General features: G+C 38.0%; 1 long non-coding RNA gene across 2 annotated transcripts; it reads right to left on the bottom strand.

Moving 5' to 3' along the window:
• Positions 1 to 349: 349 nt before the first annotated feature.
• On the bottom strand, positions 350 to 4,824 carry LOC308397904. Of its 2 annotated transcripts, none has more exons than XR_013971859.1 (5): positions 4,325 to 4,824; positions 3,717 to 3,782; positions 3,211 to 3,366; positions 2,666 to 2,758; positions 350 to 2,368 (listed from the first exon to the last, which is right to left on the bottom strand). It is a non-coding gene; the product is annotated as an uncharacterized lncRNA (long non-coding RNA). The 2 variants fall into 2 exon arrangements; XR_013971860.1 differs by having other exon boundaries at positions 4,481 to 4,824.
• Positions 4,825 to 16,113: the final 11,289 nt, after the last annotated feature.

Genomic DNA, 16,113 nt, shown 5'->3' with positions numbered 1-16,113 from the left:
CGTTGACTTTAATTAAAATTATTTTGTCAACAGGTTCCACGAAATTGAATTATGTTAGTTTAAAGCAAAAATCTTTAGTTCATCTAATTTAAAAAAAACTACTTAAGATTAACAAGACATATTTAAGACTAAATCAAGTTATGTTGTATGAACATAGATGATATATTTTCAGGTTAGATAGTTTAGATTAGTTACTTCAACACATTTCTTATTTGTGGCAGTAAAATGTTAAATTTAAGTTAGATTAATTCAAATATTATATTTTCAGCCACCTTGTGCTTTATTAATTAGTTTTACATAAATCTATTTTGTCAACAGGTTCCACACAAATGAATTAAGTACATCCAACTTATTTTTTAAAATTTATTTTATTGCCAACACATTCAGTGAGCATTTGTGTAAACCCAGTCCAAAATAAAACACAACAGCTCATTAGGGTTAGTAATTAACAGTATGTAGACAGATGCAACATCAAGACTTTAAATTAAATGTCTGTATCTACCAGAAATAGAAGAAAAAAAAAACGCATTGAAGATCACATAACACATTGATAAGATGACACTTGAGTTATGCACATGTGATGCTAGTAAGGTCTGTGAGTGTTTTTTTCTTTTAGTGTCTAAAATGGATAGCAAAGTTGCTATTTGCAATGATTGCTTAGGGTCAGTCCAGTAACACAATGCCAATGAAGTGCTTTCCTTTAACAATGCAAAGTGAAGTGTCCACCTCAACAGCCACAATTTAAAAAAAAAAAAAAAAAAAAAAAGTAACAACAACAATAATAATAATAATAATAATAATAATAATAATAATAAATAGTCCACTGATATTAGCAATCAAAGAAAATTACATCACCATCCCAAATAAAACTTTAACAAAACATGCCAACATTATGGTCTAACAATAAAACAGCTTGTCAGCGTTCAGTTTTTTTGCAACAGCACAGCAGTAACCATTTAACACTCGCCACTGTCAACATTTATTTTACCAGTGTTTGGGCAAAAAACTTCAGATGGAAACATTTTAACATGGAAACAATTGTTCGTCTTTAAAAGTCCACAAAATATACATTCATCCTGCATTCCCAACTTGGATGATCTGATATCCTCGTGTTGGTGTTGTTCCCAGACCATCATGAAAATGTTGTTCCAGGTTCAACATTGCAAGTGACCAATCACATTGTTGTGACGTTATTCTATTCCAAGCCATTCGTGCATTTATGAAATTCCAATGTTGCAAGGACAATATCAATTCTGCTTACTGTTTATTAAAGGGTTACGGTTAGGGTTAGGGTCAGTTGATCGGCGGACAGAGGCGGTTTCACGCAGCTTAAGTACAGTTTTTTGTTTTACGCCGGTTTTTCCCGAAGTCGCAAAAGTATGACGTCACAACATTCTGATTGGTCACTTGCAATGTTGATCCTGGAACAACATTTAGTATGATGATCTGGGAACAACACCAACACGAGGATATCAGATCAACCTCCTAACTTACCCTTAATTTTAGTATGTATTGCAATTACCTTTACAATGCACACAATGTAACACAAACTGAATATGAACATATTTCCACCTCATAACAATATGCCTTGAACGCTAATATACACACCACCCTTCAACATTTCTGGTGCAGTATCATCTCTCAATTAAATGTCAATACTTTTGATTGTCTCTTAGCTTTCAGTCTTGAGGTTAACTGAGATTCAGTGCATATATCCCACCCATTAAGAGTGCACATGCAGAGGCCAGGTCTTCCAGGTCATGCAGGACACACTAGATGGTTATACCCACTGTAGGGTAATTTCCAATAAACCAAGTTCAAAAAAGAAGAGTCTATGGCTGACGCGTGTTCCTGGTTTCCAAAAGAAATGCTTCCAGTTGCATTATGATTTGAAGACTGTTTATTTATTACAAACGGAAGATGTAACAATGAACTCCTTCCTAAAAAGCATGAAAGTTCCAAAAAATAGCAGTTATCCAGAACTAGCTGTGCACACGGTCAGAAAACCGTGAGACTCCTAACCTCTCTGTCCATGCTCCTCCCCTTCCCTCTCACACAGGGTTTCATGCTACTATTGCACTTACATAATTAAAGTGAGAGGTACCCCCTTTTAGGTTCCAATCCCAAAACAGTGACTTAAAATTACTTTATGTAAACACATATATTTTCACATTTATTAATCCTGAAAAGATGACTTATGTAATGAATCTATGAATTATAAAACAAACATGAACTCAATCGTAAATAAAAATATAAAGCAGACGTCTGGTGCTTACACCCACATCGGCTGGAGGAGTGCTGGCATCAGCTCTTTCGATGGTAAAGATAGCAAGGGTAATTTGTTCCAGCTCCCTCTGAACAGCTGTAGCTTAGACACAAAAACATAGAAAAATGGCATCCAGTTTTAAAAAAAGAAAGAAAAAGGGCCAAAGCTACCCTTTAATGACGTAAACACAATATTAGGAACATGCACCCCAGTGCGCCACTATTTTAGACTACAGATTCAACGATAAATATAAATAGTTTGGGTATACAAGAAGATTTCCCAAAACATTTAAACAGGTTCCATGCAAATTACAACAACAACAACATTACAACATGCAACAACATTAGTTATTCAAAATTTGGTTTAATACAGATAAAAAACTAAACTAAAATTACCAACCAATTATTCTTTGAAGAGGATGCTTGGGTCTTCATTCAGGTAAAAAGGTAGTGCCCTGAGGACACACTCCCTCCCCTTTTCAATGGTTTCCTTCTGTAGAGAGTGGCAGAGATACAGGAAGAGAAAACAGATATACTTTAGGATGACAGAAACTCACATTATACGCAAAATGAATGACATATCCACTGCACAGATAGACATGTACACAAGACCAACTAATCATCACATGGACATGAATAGTTAACCTGTTGGGCAGGGTTTCCACCACATTAGATATGTCCATAATGGAGGTAAAGACAAACTAATACATCATCTTTTTTGCATTCAAAACATAACATAAAAACATTCACTTCTGGTTTAACCTAAATCAAGGGATCAGATTTTACATATGTTTAGGTAATTTAAATTTTCCAACGTTTTGAGTACCAAATTTTGTCTTGCTTAATATAAATGTAAGTGCACTGTGCAGCTACCATACACTAGCTGTTTAAATTTGAAAATGATCTTATTAGCCATAATATTTTGCTACCAACAGAATAACGCACCTGTGTGGCTGGGGCCAAAGTTTGTCTAATTTTCTTCTCTGCAACGCCTCCTTTTTTCTTGAAGACTTTTATGAGCTGGTCAGTGTATTGGTCAAGTTGTGTAAAAAGCCTTGGAACATGTGCAGCAGTAGTAATCCTCACATATTCTGCTTCCACCTGAAAATATGTCAACAAACACAACATACTGTACTGTAAATATACATACTATATGTACACATATACAAACTAAAACTAATGTAGTAAGACCTCATTAAAGCTATAATTTTAACACAAACATTTACACAAAATGCTAATGGAGCCATTACAGCTTTTATTGTTATTTATCAAGTTCCAAAAAATATTGATCACAGCTGATCTGAAAAGAATTTCATGCCTCAGGCCCTTGAACTGCAACCTTTACCATGGTTCAGATGTGGAGAAGAAATAACAGGGGCATGGGATGGGTCACAAAAGAAAACTTAACTTATAAAACAGTTTTGTTTTTAAAAGTATAACAGTTCACATACCACATACAAGCTCAGCAATACCACATACACCACATCAGTATAGGAGGGAGCAGGTAAAGGCAGGATCTGAGATTTATAAAGAAAAAAAATAATTAATTCCTTAATTTCAAGAAGCAAATTATTGTTTGAATTACAACTAAATAAAATACTACTCAGAAGAAAAGCAAGAGATTGACACTGCCATGTGCTAACTTTCTATAGAAGCAATTATCACCAGGTCTGTCGACCTCCATTGTCTGTCCACTCATATGTCTTGAATAATTTTATTAAAAAAATTAAGTGTGTACTTTCACAAACTGTAATTTATAACTACATTGATATGTATAACTCCGCTAGGAAACATGCTGTATTTACAGACCATTTTTACATAATACAGATTACTGATAGAGCAGAACAATGGTGTCACAGTGGCTTTCGCCCTTGACTTTTTGGATTTTAAATGTCACTTTATGCTATCCTTGCTATCCTATTCGATATTTCCGACTCTCGGATTACAGAAAAGGAATCCCAAGAAAGCAAATGGAAAAATAACCCCTTGAAAGAATAACCCCATGAACCCCTGTAGCTAATCCCTTAATAAAACAAAAAACAATAAAAATGTTTCTTACACAGTCCACAAAATAAGCATGTCCAGGACCCAGTAAAACTAATGTAAAACAAGCACACGCAAACGATATAACATGTCTTGTAAGACAAACGCAAAATATAACCATGCTGGACATATAGATACTACACAACATAGTCAAAGAAAAAAGTGGTCTTACCTCTCAAAGAAACAGCAGCTTGGCGCCAAAACAGCCTTTTTCAGTTAAATTTGAAGTCTTGCGCATGAGCAGGCACAAGCCGTGAAACCTTCTTGTTCTGCGCGGTTTCATTACAACTGTTTTTGCATTACTGCCACCTTGTGGATATACAAGGTATATCGATCCTAATTGACTTAACTTAAATGTTATGCGATCAAGTAACACATTAGTATTATGTACGTTGAATAATAGACACAATTACGTAGACTTGATTAGAAAAACATATGTTAACTTAACAAAAACATATATTTTAAGTAAAATGAAAATAAATAATTAATATACACTGAACAATCCACCTCATTCATTTTTTTGAGTGCAAGATTTCAAACTGCAGGAAAATCACTGGAGTTATAAGAGGCAGACAACTACACACGCACCACGTGCATGCTATTGCTATTTATTGTGTATTATTACAAAAACAAAAAAAATTCTGCATCAAATACAGGAAATCATAGCTTTCCTACATTTCCTAGATTGTTGGCATGGTGGTTAGTGCTGTTGCTTCACAGTAAGAAGGTCTTGTGTTCAAATCCACATTCTGGCTAGTTTGCAGGTTTCTCTCTGGGTATTCTGGTTTCCTCCCGCAGTTAAAAGTCATGCAGTTGTTAGAGTTAGGGTTAACTGGTGATTCTAAATGACCTGTGAATGTAAGTGTAAATGGTTGTTTGTTTCTATGTGATAGACTGGTCAGCTGTCCAGGGTGTACCCTGCCTTGTAACCTATCTTCCCAGCCCTCCTGCAACCAGGATAAGGATGGTAGTTGTTGAAGACCCATTCAATTTTTATGGTAACCAGGATCTAGACTTTGTTGAACATTATGTAATATGAAGACAGCATGTAGTATTTAAGTGACCAAGTAGTATTGGGGTAAAAGTTATTGAATAGTGCTGAAATAAAATGACAAAATTGTGAAGGATTAAAATATTCCAAGAGCTCAACTTACTCCATCTAAACATGTTTCAATCGCGTTTTAAGAACACAAAATGCACAGATTTACTGAATATGAAAAAGTTGTGTTGATTTAACTCAGTTGTTTAAGTTTCTGCCAAAGCAAAACATTTGTGTGCAACCAATGTCCACTATCAAGTAAATCCAACATGGCCTTTTTTTCCAGTGCTTATATCTGCATGACTTATAACTGTGGACGAAACCAGAGTACGCAGAGAGAACCCATTGCAAACTTGGCCGGATTGTGGATTTGAACCCAGGACCTCCTTGCTCTGAGGCAACAGCGCTAACCACCATGGCACTGAGCTGTTAATGCAGACCTAACAAAAGTAGGAAAGCTATGTTTGATGCAGAATTTTCTTTATGTTTTTGGCCTTGACAAGTTAAACCATAATAAACGGTTACAGCATACACGTGGTGTGTGTGTGTGTGTGGTTGTCTGCCTCTTGTAACCCCAGTGATTTTCATGTGGTTTGACATCTCGTGTGATCTTGTGAATTTCGTGAGCCCAGGCAACTAACCACTCTTCCTAGATTGTATCATGTCATGACTGAGAACCTTCACAGACATATCATGTCATCTGAACAAAAACAAATTAAGTTGTTGAATTTCATGCAGATCCAACATGATTTAATTGCGTTCACCATAGAAACATGAAATTATTTTGTTCAAATGACAAGTTAGACTTTTGTAAATGTAACAACCACCCAATTTCCTTTTTTTGAGTGTACATTCATGTACTTGTAAAAAGCATGACAATATATTAAGTAATCCAAATAATACGTTACTCACAACTTAACGGAAGATGTTACAAACTACAGTCTGAGGTATCTATTCTGTAATCTGTAGAGGAATACATTTTAAAAGTAACCATCCCAACACTGAGTGTAACTAATTAAGTGTAGTTTTTGCATCATGCGCGTTTTCAAAAAATTGTTTTTTTTTTGTGTATTGAACGAAATTTGTTTTCATGAGTTTTCGAGGAGTTTTCGAAGAACTGCTGGTTTGATTTAGTTAACTTTCACATCTATACAGCTGTGAAGAGTTTCTTTAGATAAAACTGAAGTTATTACAGCTGAACTCCAGTTAACATTTCTGAAGGCCGTGTGCTTTTCTTTCGACCACAGTAAGAAAAAACATGTTTCATGAAAACTTGCTTTGCATGGAAAAAATGCATTCCACACAATGTTTGAATTGAAATCAGTGGATTGAATCATCTGTCAAAACAACTTTTGTGCGCTTCTAAGAAAACCTCACAGGCTACCTGTAAGAACCAGAGGACTGTACAGCAGTCCTGACACAGATAATCGGATTCTCTTAACTTGGCAGATGCACTGTAAGAATGGCACTGAATAAAAGCCCCTTGACTTTATGCTTGAGGGCCAATAAAGAATTTATTATTCAAGCCTGATGAGCACCACTCGGGTACTTTACTTTCTAAAGAGCATGCCACTTAGTTTTTAAAGTCAGCATGAACAATTGTGTAGAATGAAATGGCTTGATGTGTTTTGCTAACAAATGAAATAAGAAATAAATTGGGTAACAATGCCACTGCATTATGAACGCCCACTCCTTTGTAGTAAGGTCAATAATAGGAAATCAGAAATGGAAATTGGTGACAATATACTGCCCAGCTACATACATAGATCCTTATATAATAATTATGTCATTTTCTCTCGCTATACATTGTGTATTGCATTTATTATGCAAACTGTATTCATACATTGATATTCTATAGACTCATGTAGAGGAGTGTGTGTGTGGGTGGTTTCAAGAGAACTCGCTTCTCCATCTGTATCATCGACATTAACATTATGCTTTATGCACTTTTTGGCTTTTAGTGTGAGGTAGAAGAAGAGCTCTAGGGTATGTAGGTTAATTTAGTTTCCTTACAAAATGTGAGCGCCTTAGTCTTTAACATTTAATCCAAAGGGAGGTATTTTTCAAGAAGCCAAAAGGGTGTGTGAAGGGTAATAAATCCCCAGTTCGACTCCACAGAGCCTCTCAGAGGTTTCAACACATGCTAAAAACCCGGGCTCTGAGCTATATTGTGTGAGAAATTGTGGGTATACTTCTCACCTTAATAATGCACAAGGTCAAAAGGTCATGATAGAATTTCCATTTCTATAAATTTAAGAGAGCGGCAGGGTGGGAAAGAGGTCCAACGCAATTACTTTCATTCATAACACTAAGGAACCATGCTAATTACTTGATGTATTAATAACCGCCCTTGCTGCTGTGACTTGTGGCCTCCACACTGCATTTCAATCTTTAAAATTCAACCTATTAAAATGTGATGAATTGCTCCAGTTGTTTTTCCACCTGAACAGGCCATTTCAGTGGGGGGGATTTCCTTCGCATGCTGTTTTCGGGATTCTACAAGTGCATCTCTTGTAATGTCCCCAGAATACATGAAGCTTATAGATATTCACAGACAAAAGATTTTACTTTATTTAGTGCTGTGTTTGGTTTCTTTTGTTTTCTGACTGAATTGAACTGGATTGTGAATCAAGTATCCAGAGAAATTAAACATTTACACATGTATTTTTGCACTAATTTGGATATAAAATATGTCAGTGTGATAAGGGCAGCCTTTTGCGGCTGGATTTAGTGAGGAAGAAGAAGACACAGTATGGCGGAAGCAAGAAGCATTTGTTTGACCACATCTCTAAAGCCTTACAATCACTGGCACGTCAAGACAAACAATCACTCTCCTGTCTAATGAGCATTGGCAGCCTTAAATACTCTCAGCTGTCAAGGACTAAACCATTATTTTACGTTCAGGTGAGTTTTCCAAATTCCACCAGCATTCTGCAATACACCATTTTATTAAATAAATATATACACACATTTGACCATTTTCATATGATTAAATATTTTACACTTTACCCTTACACCAGTTTCACACGATTACACACAATCGTTATGAAAACCCCAAAAACTCCATGCACTGAGATTCCCCACACTCCCTTAACCCTTGGCCTCTCCTTTTACCTTTAATTGGTGTCTGGCGCCCTGGGGAAACATTTTCCCAAACACCCTGCAGAGGATGTCGAAAAGACAGCCACTTCTTTGCACCACCTTTACTTCTAGACTTTGCACACACATTTGCCTATGTTTTCCTTAACAGTAGCCCTTATTTGCTGCGAGTAACAATTCTTTCCTCCTCAGAGACAACCACCGCATTTGTTAATGAGGAGCGACTTTGCAGGACCCAGAACAAAAGGCTACCTGCTAATTATTAAAATACTCAATAAAAATTAAATTAATAGTTAAATCTCTTGTGTGCAAATGTGATTGATGTGCAACTCTGTGCTAAAAGTGTGACGCTAAATAAAGTGCTAGTTAAAGTGCTTTTAATAAAGTGTAAGCGTGCTCTTAAAGTGCTGTACAAGTCATAACACTAGTAAGGGAGTCCTCTTCCTTACAGTCATCCTAATATAAAATCAGTGTATGTAATTTGCAGTAAATGGTAAATGGCCTGCATTTGTATAGCGCTTTTCTAGTCCATAGGACCCCAAAGCGCTTTACACTACATTCAGTCATCCACCCATTCACACACACATTCACGATAGCAAGCTACATTGTAGCCACAGCTGCCCTGGGGCGCACTGACAGAGGCGAGGCTGCCGGACACAGGCGCCACCGGGCCCTCTGACCACCACCAGTAGGCAAACACGGGGTTAGTATCTTGCCCAAGGATATTTAGCATGCAGCCAGGATGCAGCCTGGGATCGAACCACCGACCTTCTGATTAGTGGCTGACCTGCTCTGCCACCTGAGCTACAGCCACCCATACATAAATCCAAACTTTTACTTAGAATTATCAAGACAGTATTTTAAAGTTGGTTCTGTCCCTTTAATGTAGTCTACCTATGCATCCATCCATCCATCCATCCATCTTCATCCGCTTTGTCCGGGGCCGGGTTGCGGGGGCAGCAGCCTAAGCAAAGAGGCCCAGACGTCCCTCTCCCCAGCCACCTCCTCCAGCTTATCCGGGGGAATACCAAGGCGTTCCCAGGCCAGCCGAGAGATATAATCTCTCCAGCGTGTCCTGGGTCTGCCCCGGGGCCTCCTCCCGGTGGGACATGCCTGGAACACCTCACCCAGGAGGCGCCCAGGGGGCATCCTTGTCAGATGCCCGAACCACCTCAGCTGGCTCCTTTTGATGTGGAGCAGCAGCGGCTCTACTCTGAGCCCCTCCCGGATGGCCGAACTTCTCACCCTATCTCTAAGGGAGAGGCCAGCCACCCTTCGGAGGAAGCTCATTTCTGCCGCTTGTATCCGCGATCTCGTTCTTTCGGTCACTACCCACAGCTCGTGGCCATAGGTGAGGGTAGGGACGTAGATCGACCGGTAAATTGAGAGCTTCGCTTTTACACTCAGCTCCCTCTTCACCACGACGGACCGGTGCAGCGTCCGCATTATTAACTACTACCTATGCATATTAACCTATATAATAATAATAAAAGTGAACACTATCCATCTCTGTGTCTGAGTCAATAAATTTTATAGCCATAGATGACCAAGGACAAGGGAAACACAAAGGAGACATGTTAGATGTTCTTTTAAACACTGAATGATAGCTGGTTGTGTGAAGAACAACATGAATTTCTCTGTAAACACATTTGCGCTGCACTTTTTAGTCATATTCTGAGACTTTCTTTGTTGTTATGATGTGAGGTGCAATGCTGGAAAATGTTGAGGATCAATAATTTTAATGACACCTTGTGGATTTATTATTCACATAAAAATGTAGGAAAGTGTTGTATTTATTTACTAGCGAGATGAAAAGTTCAAGGATATGCTGCTCATAAGAGATATTAATTATTCAAGTGATCTAATTCCTTGCCATCCTGTTTTCCCACTAAGCCTCCACTCCTTCCTCAAGTGTTCTTTAGCACACAGAGACGCAAATCTGACATTTTCTGAAGTTTATTATGTTATTAGGGCACACAGACTGACCTTGATGTTTCCTTGGAACATTTAACCAACCCCAAGGTGGCTATTACTGTGATGAATATTCGGCACTGCTGACAGCGCCATGGCTTATTTATTTACCCAGCGAGTGGTAGCTCGCTACCTCACCATGACCTCATGCTGTGTCCTCCTCCCTCATTTGTCAACTTGCACCTCCTCTGGTGGCCATGGAGCTCCAACAAAGTGAAAGACATGAAAATAACGTGTAACTGAGCAAAATAGATAAAATTGAAACAATTAAATAAACAAAGGAAGGGAAGCTGATTTGGCAAATTATTCTGAAGTGCCTTAATCGTTCAGACTTGTTTCAAAAGCTTCCCAGCTTGTGTTTCTGAAAGATTTATGACTTCCCTGCATGAAAAGCTTAAAAAAAAAAAAAAAAAAAAACTGGTGACAATTTAACGGTAACTGAGTGCTCAACTTTCTGCACGGGAGCCTTGTATGCTGTTTATGTTCCAACGACCACACCCACATATATAATAAACTTCTCCTTTGGGAGTTTATGATGGTAGTTATTTAAAAGGTAGTTAAGAAATGAGATGCTGATGCAAACACCATAGCTAAAGTGCTTTCAGCCTGCTTTTCACAGAGTTAATAGTGTTATCTATAATCATTTAAGCTTTAATACGATGGTACATCACAGCCCCTGATATTAACCCTCTGAAAACCACACTATAATGGGCAACAACCTCAAGCCTAAGCCCAACTTTAACTGTTTCCCAACCGGTGTGTCGCGAGATATATTACCTGGTTCTAAATATAAACTGTATGCAAATAATGGAGGAAACTGAAAAACTTCAAAACTGGGAAATGGGTAGAAATGGAGTCGAGAATTGTGGTTGGAAAGGTTGGAATGTCCAGATTTTTGTAACAGTGTGCAATGAACTTGTGATCTCATTGACTTAAACATGGTTACTTTCAATACATTGACCAGATCTGCAACCACTTGCAATAGGTTGCTGTTTTCAGAGCAACTTTGGTGTGTCAGGATGGCAATAAAACAATATTAAGTTGGGGTCCATCTCCTATCAGTTTGTTATGTCACTGAATGAGTTTCAGTTGACACACATTCACATTAATGTGTGGCAACTGAAACTTAGCAGTAATGTGAAATTATTTACGTTCAGAGTCCAGCCAGAACCTCACAGATTGTACAGCAGAGTTGCTGCTGGACGGCAACTTAACTGCAGAATGACAGAGACACTCTGCAACTTTGAATCAAATCCCCCACTGCAAATACTGTATGCCCTGCAGACCAGTTGCACTCATCGGCACAGACCTACACTGATTACAATGTGTTGCCAATCTGTCTGTGTTTATATATTAGATGGTAATTCTTTGCAAACTTCACCAGTCTGTCTGACAGTGATTATAGTCAGCCTGAGCCACAGTGCGATTGTTTGGAGATCACTTGCATTCGAAAGTGGTCGCACAAAGATTGAAAATCGTGTCAATGAGCCACAGCTAAACCACTGGTGTTCTCAAAGTGAAATACATAAACAGACCAACCTTCACACCTATAGTTTTGAACTTAATCCAAACTTTTCTACCAGCAGAAAATTATCTTGATGCACTGTGACTTGGTTGAGGTTACAGTGGATAAAGATCTACAGTAAACCTTTTCCTGGCCTCAAAAGTGTTTTTGCTGACTTAAATGAACCAATTCCACCACTGCCTCATATGTTTGTGTCAAAGCCAACCAAATAAACCAGTAGAACATTTTTTATTTAGTTTTTTCACCAAATGCCGTGAGACATGGTTGGCTATCCACACAGAAATCTTGTCATTGTAATGCTATTTAGAAAATGTACTAACATATAAACAGAATTTGTGGGTAAAGCAGCTGACTGTTAAAAATACAGCAGACACAATTTAACATATAACTGTTAAAAAGGCCACTAATACTCCCAGCCCTGTATGAGTTAGAGCAAATGAATGCACAGTACCAACAAATGTAAAATTACATAATTTTTTTTCTCCAAATGTATAAAACGGCACATTTTGTTACATCCCCCTCACTGTGCCCTGTATAGCTAGGTTTGGCCACTGGCCTATCAGATTTATGGGAAAAATTCATCATCACAAAAGAAACCTTTGCCCCATACTGCACGTCAAAGAAAACTCTAAATCTTAATGCTGGCCGGAAATGTTGAAGCTGCAGCGTGCATTCACATGAAAGAGCGAGAGATCTGAGGGCTGCCATAAGCTGGGCTCTAGGGCCTCAACAGAGAGACCCCTAAAGACATGCTGGGAATATTAGAGAGTGATTGATACACACAGCTGGGGAACAGAGAAGCAAAGAAATGTTGAGGAGTTTTTATCTTGCTTAGTTCCTTTTGAAATATGGTTTACAATCTTGTGCTCATCCCTGTTCCTCTAATAACCTATAGATTAGAGCACCAAATGTCTCCCCTAATTCTCATGAAAAGCTACATGATATGCACACATGCCTCCCACTACTCCGAATCTCACACCACAACTCAGAAAGACATTATGCCCTCCTCATATACTTTCTAACCCTTTGTGTCTCTGTGCAATCAGATTATATATGGTATCTGCATGAAAATGAAATGAATGAAAATATATCACGACTGCTGTGAAGGATCAAGCTGGCAGGCATGAGGAGTAATATTGTGGGATGGAAAACAATGAGCGGAAAGAGGCTAAAGTCTCTGTTGAGCTGAGAGGAAATGCAGGCCTAGGGCATAATTCAGCCCATTGCACATTTCTGTACACATGATAGGATTACTATTTAATGAATGAAGTGCTACTTTGATGAACAGAAGCAGGAGGTGTGTGTGTGTGTGTGTGTGTGTGTAGGGGGGGGGGGGGGGTAGTCACACAAAAGACTCAACTATTAAGGTTAGAGAAAGATTTCGGTGTTAGTTTACTGCAAATAAACATGTTAATGTAAAACTCTGCAGATTTTTCAGTCATGTTTTTCAAAACCTGAGCAAAGCGACGTAAGTGCCAAAACATAACCAGAAAACCTTGAACAATTCTACATTGCTTCCAGCGAATATTGTACTGCAAGATCAAATAATTCAGTATCAGCCTTTTTGAAATCATCTGAAATCTGCTTCCTAATTCCAATAAACTACTCATTAATTCTTGGTCTAAATCCTCCCTCACTTTGCCAGCCAATCATAAATAAGCACTGAGGCACCATTGCAGAGCCGGGCACTATCAAGTTAGTTCAACATACTCATACTCATCCAACATGAAGCTGGTTATCATATTGGTCAGAGGGCCCGGTGGCGCCAGTGTCCGGCAGCCTCGCCTCTGTCAGTGGGCCCCAGGGCAGCTGTGGCTACAATGTAGCTTGCCATCACCAGTGTGTGAATGTGTGTGTGAATGGGTGGATGACTGGATGTGTAAAGCGCTTTGGGGTCCTTAGGGACTAGTAAAGCGCTATACAAATACAGGCCATTTACCATTTACCATTTGATCAATTAACCAGGCTTTCCTGACCTATGTACCAGCACAATCACACGAAAGGGGTGGCAGCATTTAACCAATCACACTTATGGTTAAGTGTCCTGGCATCAAACATCAAACTAGACTATGGGAAAAAACATATAGAAGTTAATACAGACTGAGAGCAGCACAGCTGGTGCAGACAAAAGTAGAGGTTCATGAGCTTGAGTGAGAGGACAAGCACTGTACAGTATTAAAAAAATAAGGCAACGAATGTGTGTGTGCTCTAAGTGCTTTAGAAAAGACCTGCTGTATCTATAAAGTCTAGCCTATTTAAAGCCTGGAAAGAAAGCCAGCAAAAATGCCGACTGTGTAACTTAAAAGACTCATCACTATCACAGCTCTGTCATTAAGACGTGGGAGAATATGAAGGATTATGAGAGAGTATTTCATTAAATTAATGTTTAAAAGACAGTTTTTCTTCTTTCAGCTGCAGCCTTAGTGGTGTTTAATGCTCTGAGAGCAAGTAAAGAATTAAGATAAAAACAGAATTCAAACAGGTTTAGACTATTTTCCAAAACATTTGATTTAAGTAGGTGCTCTGTGTTAGGATCATATATTAAAATTTATAGAACAATAGCATTGCAGTAATGCTAATCAGAGAGAAAAAAAAACACCAACTTCTTACTCTCCACACAGACATCCAAAGGATCTTCTGGCAGTGGTGATGCTTTTTTCTAGTGAACTGATTGGTCAACAGGCAGGGATTTCATACCTGCTGAGTGCTTATCTACAACCCGACCTGCTCTGGAACAAGTTAGACTTGCAGAATAAGTTACCATGGCAATACAGCCTGATAAGAAATGAACCACCTTTGCAGTAGATAAAACACAGTGTTGAATCTGAAGTTACCTATTCATTTATACTTGTTTTGTGTTTTGGCTGTCTGCTGTTCCAAAAATACATGGAATAACAGTAATCTGGGCTACTCTTGTACATGCTTGTCTTGTTGGTCTTACCATGTTTTTCCAATATTACTGAGTGTGAAAAAACTAGTAAAAGTCTCCCCTGCAGCTACTGTCTGTGCTTCTCCTCCATCTGTTTTATTTTTGAGTTCTATCTATCTATCTATCTATCTATCTATCTATCTATCTATCTATCTATCTATCTATCTATCTATCTATCTATCTATCTATCTATCTATCTATCTATCTATCTATCTATCTATCTATCTATCTATCTATCTATCTATCTATCTATCTATCTATCTATCTATCGCTTTTTATTTTTTTATTTTCATGATCTCCTTTCCTATATTTCCTATATTGAACTCACGACCTTCTTGCTGGGAGGCAAAAATATATTAAAAAAATAATAAAAACTAATGATTAGTTATTTATATTAGTGAAAGAAAAAATTAAATTTAGTGTAAAATGAAACAAGAAGCTCCCAGCAGCATAAAGCTATTGTCTACATTATCCATAAAGCCCACCTTATTATTTGACAGACAGATAGCAATTTAACGCGACCCAATATCACGTTGGCTTCTAATAAAATCTCCCTCTGCTGTTTCTGCAACTTATTGCAACTTCTGTATCCGTGTCTGTTTCACGCCGTGGACCTGTATGTCTATTACACGCTTTGCCCTGATAAGGAGAAAATGTCACTCCTGCTCTGATTGGGGAGGGGACCAGAGAAACTAGTCAGACATTGTTTTGCCAGAGTTACACACCGATTCAATATTAATTGATGTGGCTCTTAGTCCTGTGCAATACTGCAAGTTTTGGTATCAATTGATACCAAATAAGTATTGCTGAAACCAGTAACAATACCATTAATTTTAACCAATAAAGGCAGCTTATGAAGTGCAGAGCAGAGTATTGTGGTTTATGAAATGAATCATTATCAATTTGCAAATTCTAAACACATTTTAATGACCACTACATCCCATTTTTACTTTCCACAAAAATTTGTTATTACAACAAAACACACCTTTCAGCTTTTTAGTCATTTTGAAAGTGTTTTTTTTGGAGACCTGGGAAAAAAGTATTTAAAGCACTTTGAGTCGAGTTCTGTTGCTTAAATGCCTGTGCTACGGGCTACAAATAAAATAGATGTGACTGTCAACACAAAAAGGTCCAGACATTTTTCACAGTGCACGTTTGAAGTATATATTTTTATTTTCCAAAAACTAATTTATTCAGCACAGTTTAGTGCAATACATACTGAGCTCAGAGGACAGAAACAAA

This window comes from Rhamphochromis sp. 'chilingali', assembly GCF_963969265.1.
Source record: "Rhamphochromis sp. 'chilingali' genome assembly, chromosome: 6".
NCBI classification, from domain to species: Eukaryota; Metazoa; Chordata; class Actinopteri; order Cichliformes; family Cichlidae; genus Rhamphochromis; species Rhamphochromis sp. 'chilingali'.
This window is presented reverse-complemented; position numbering and strand designations above follow the sequence as displayed.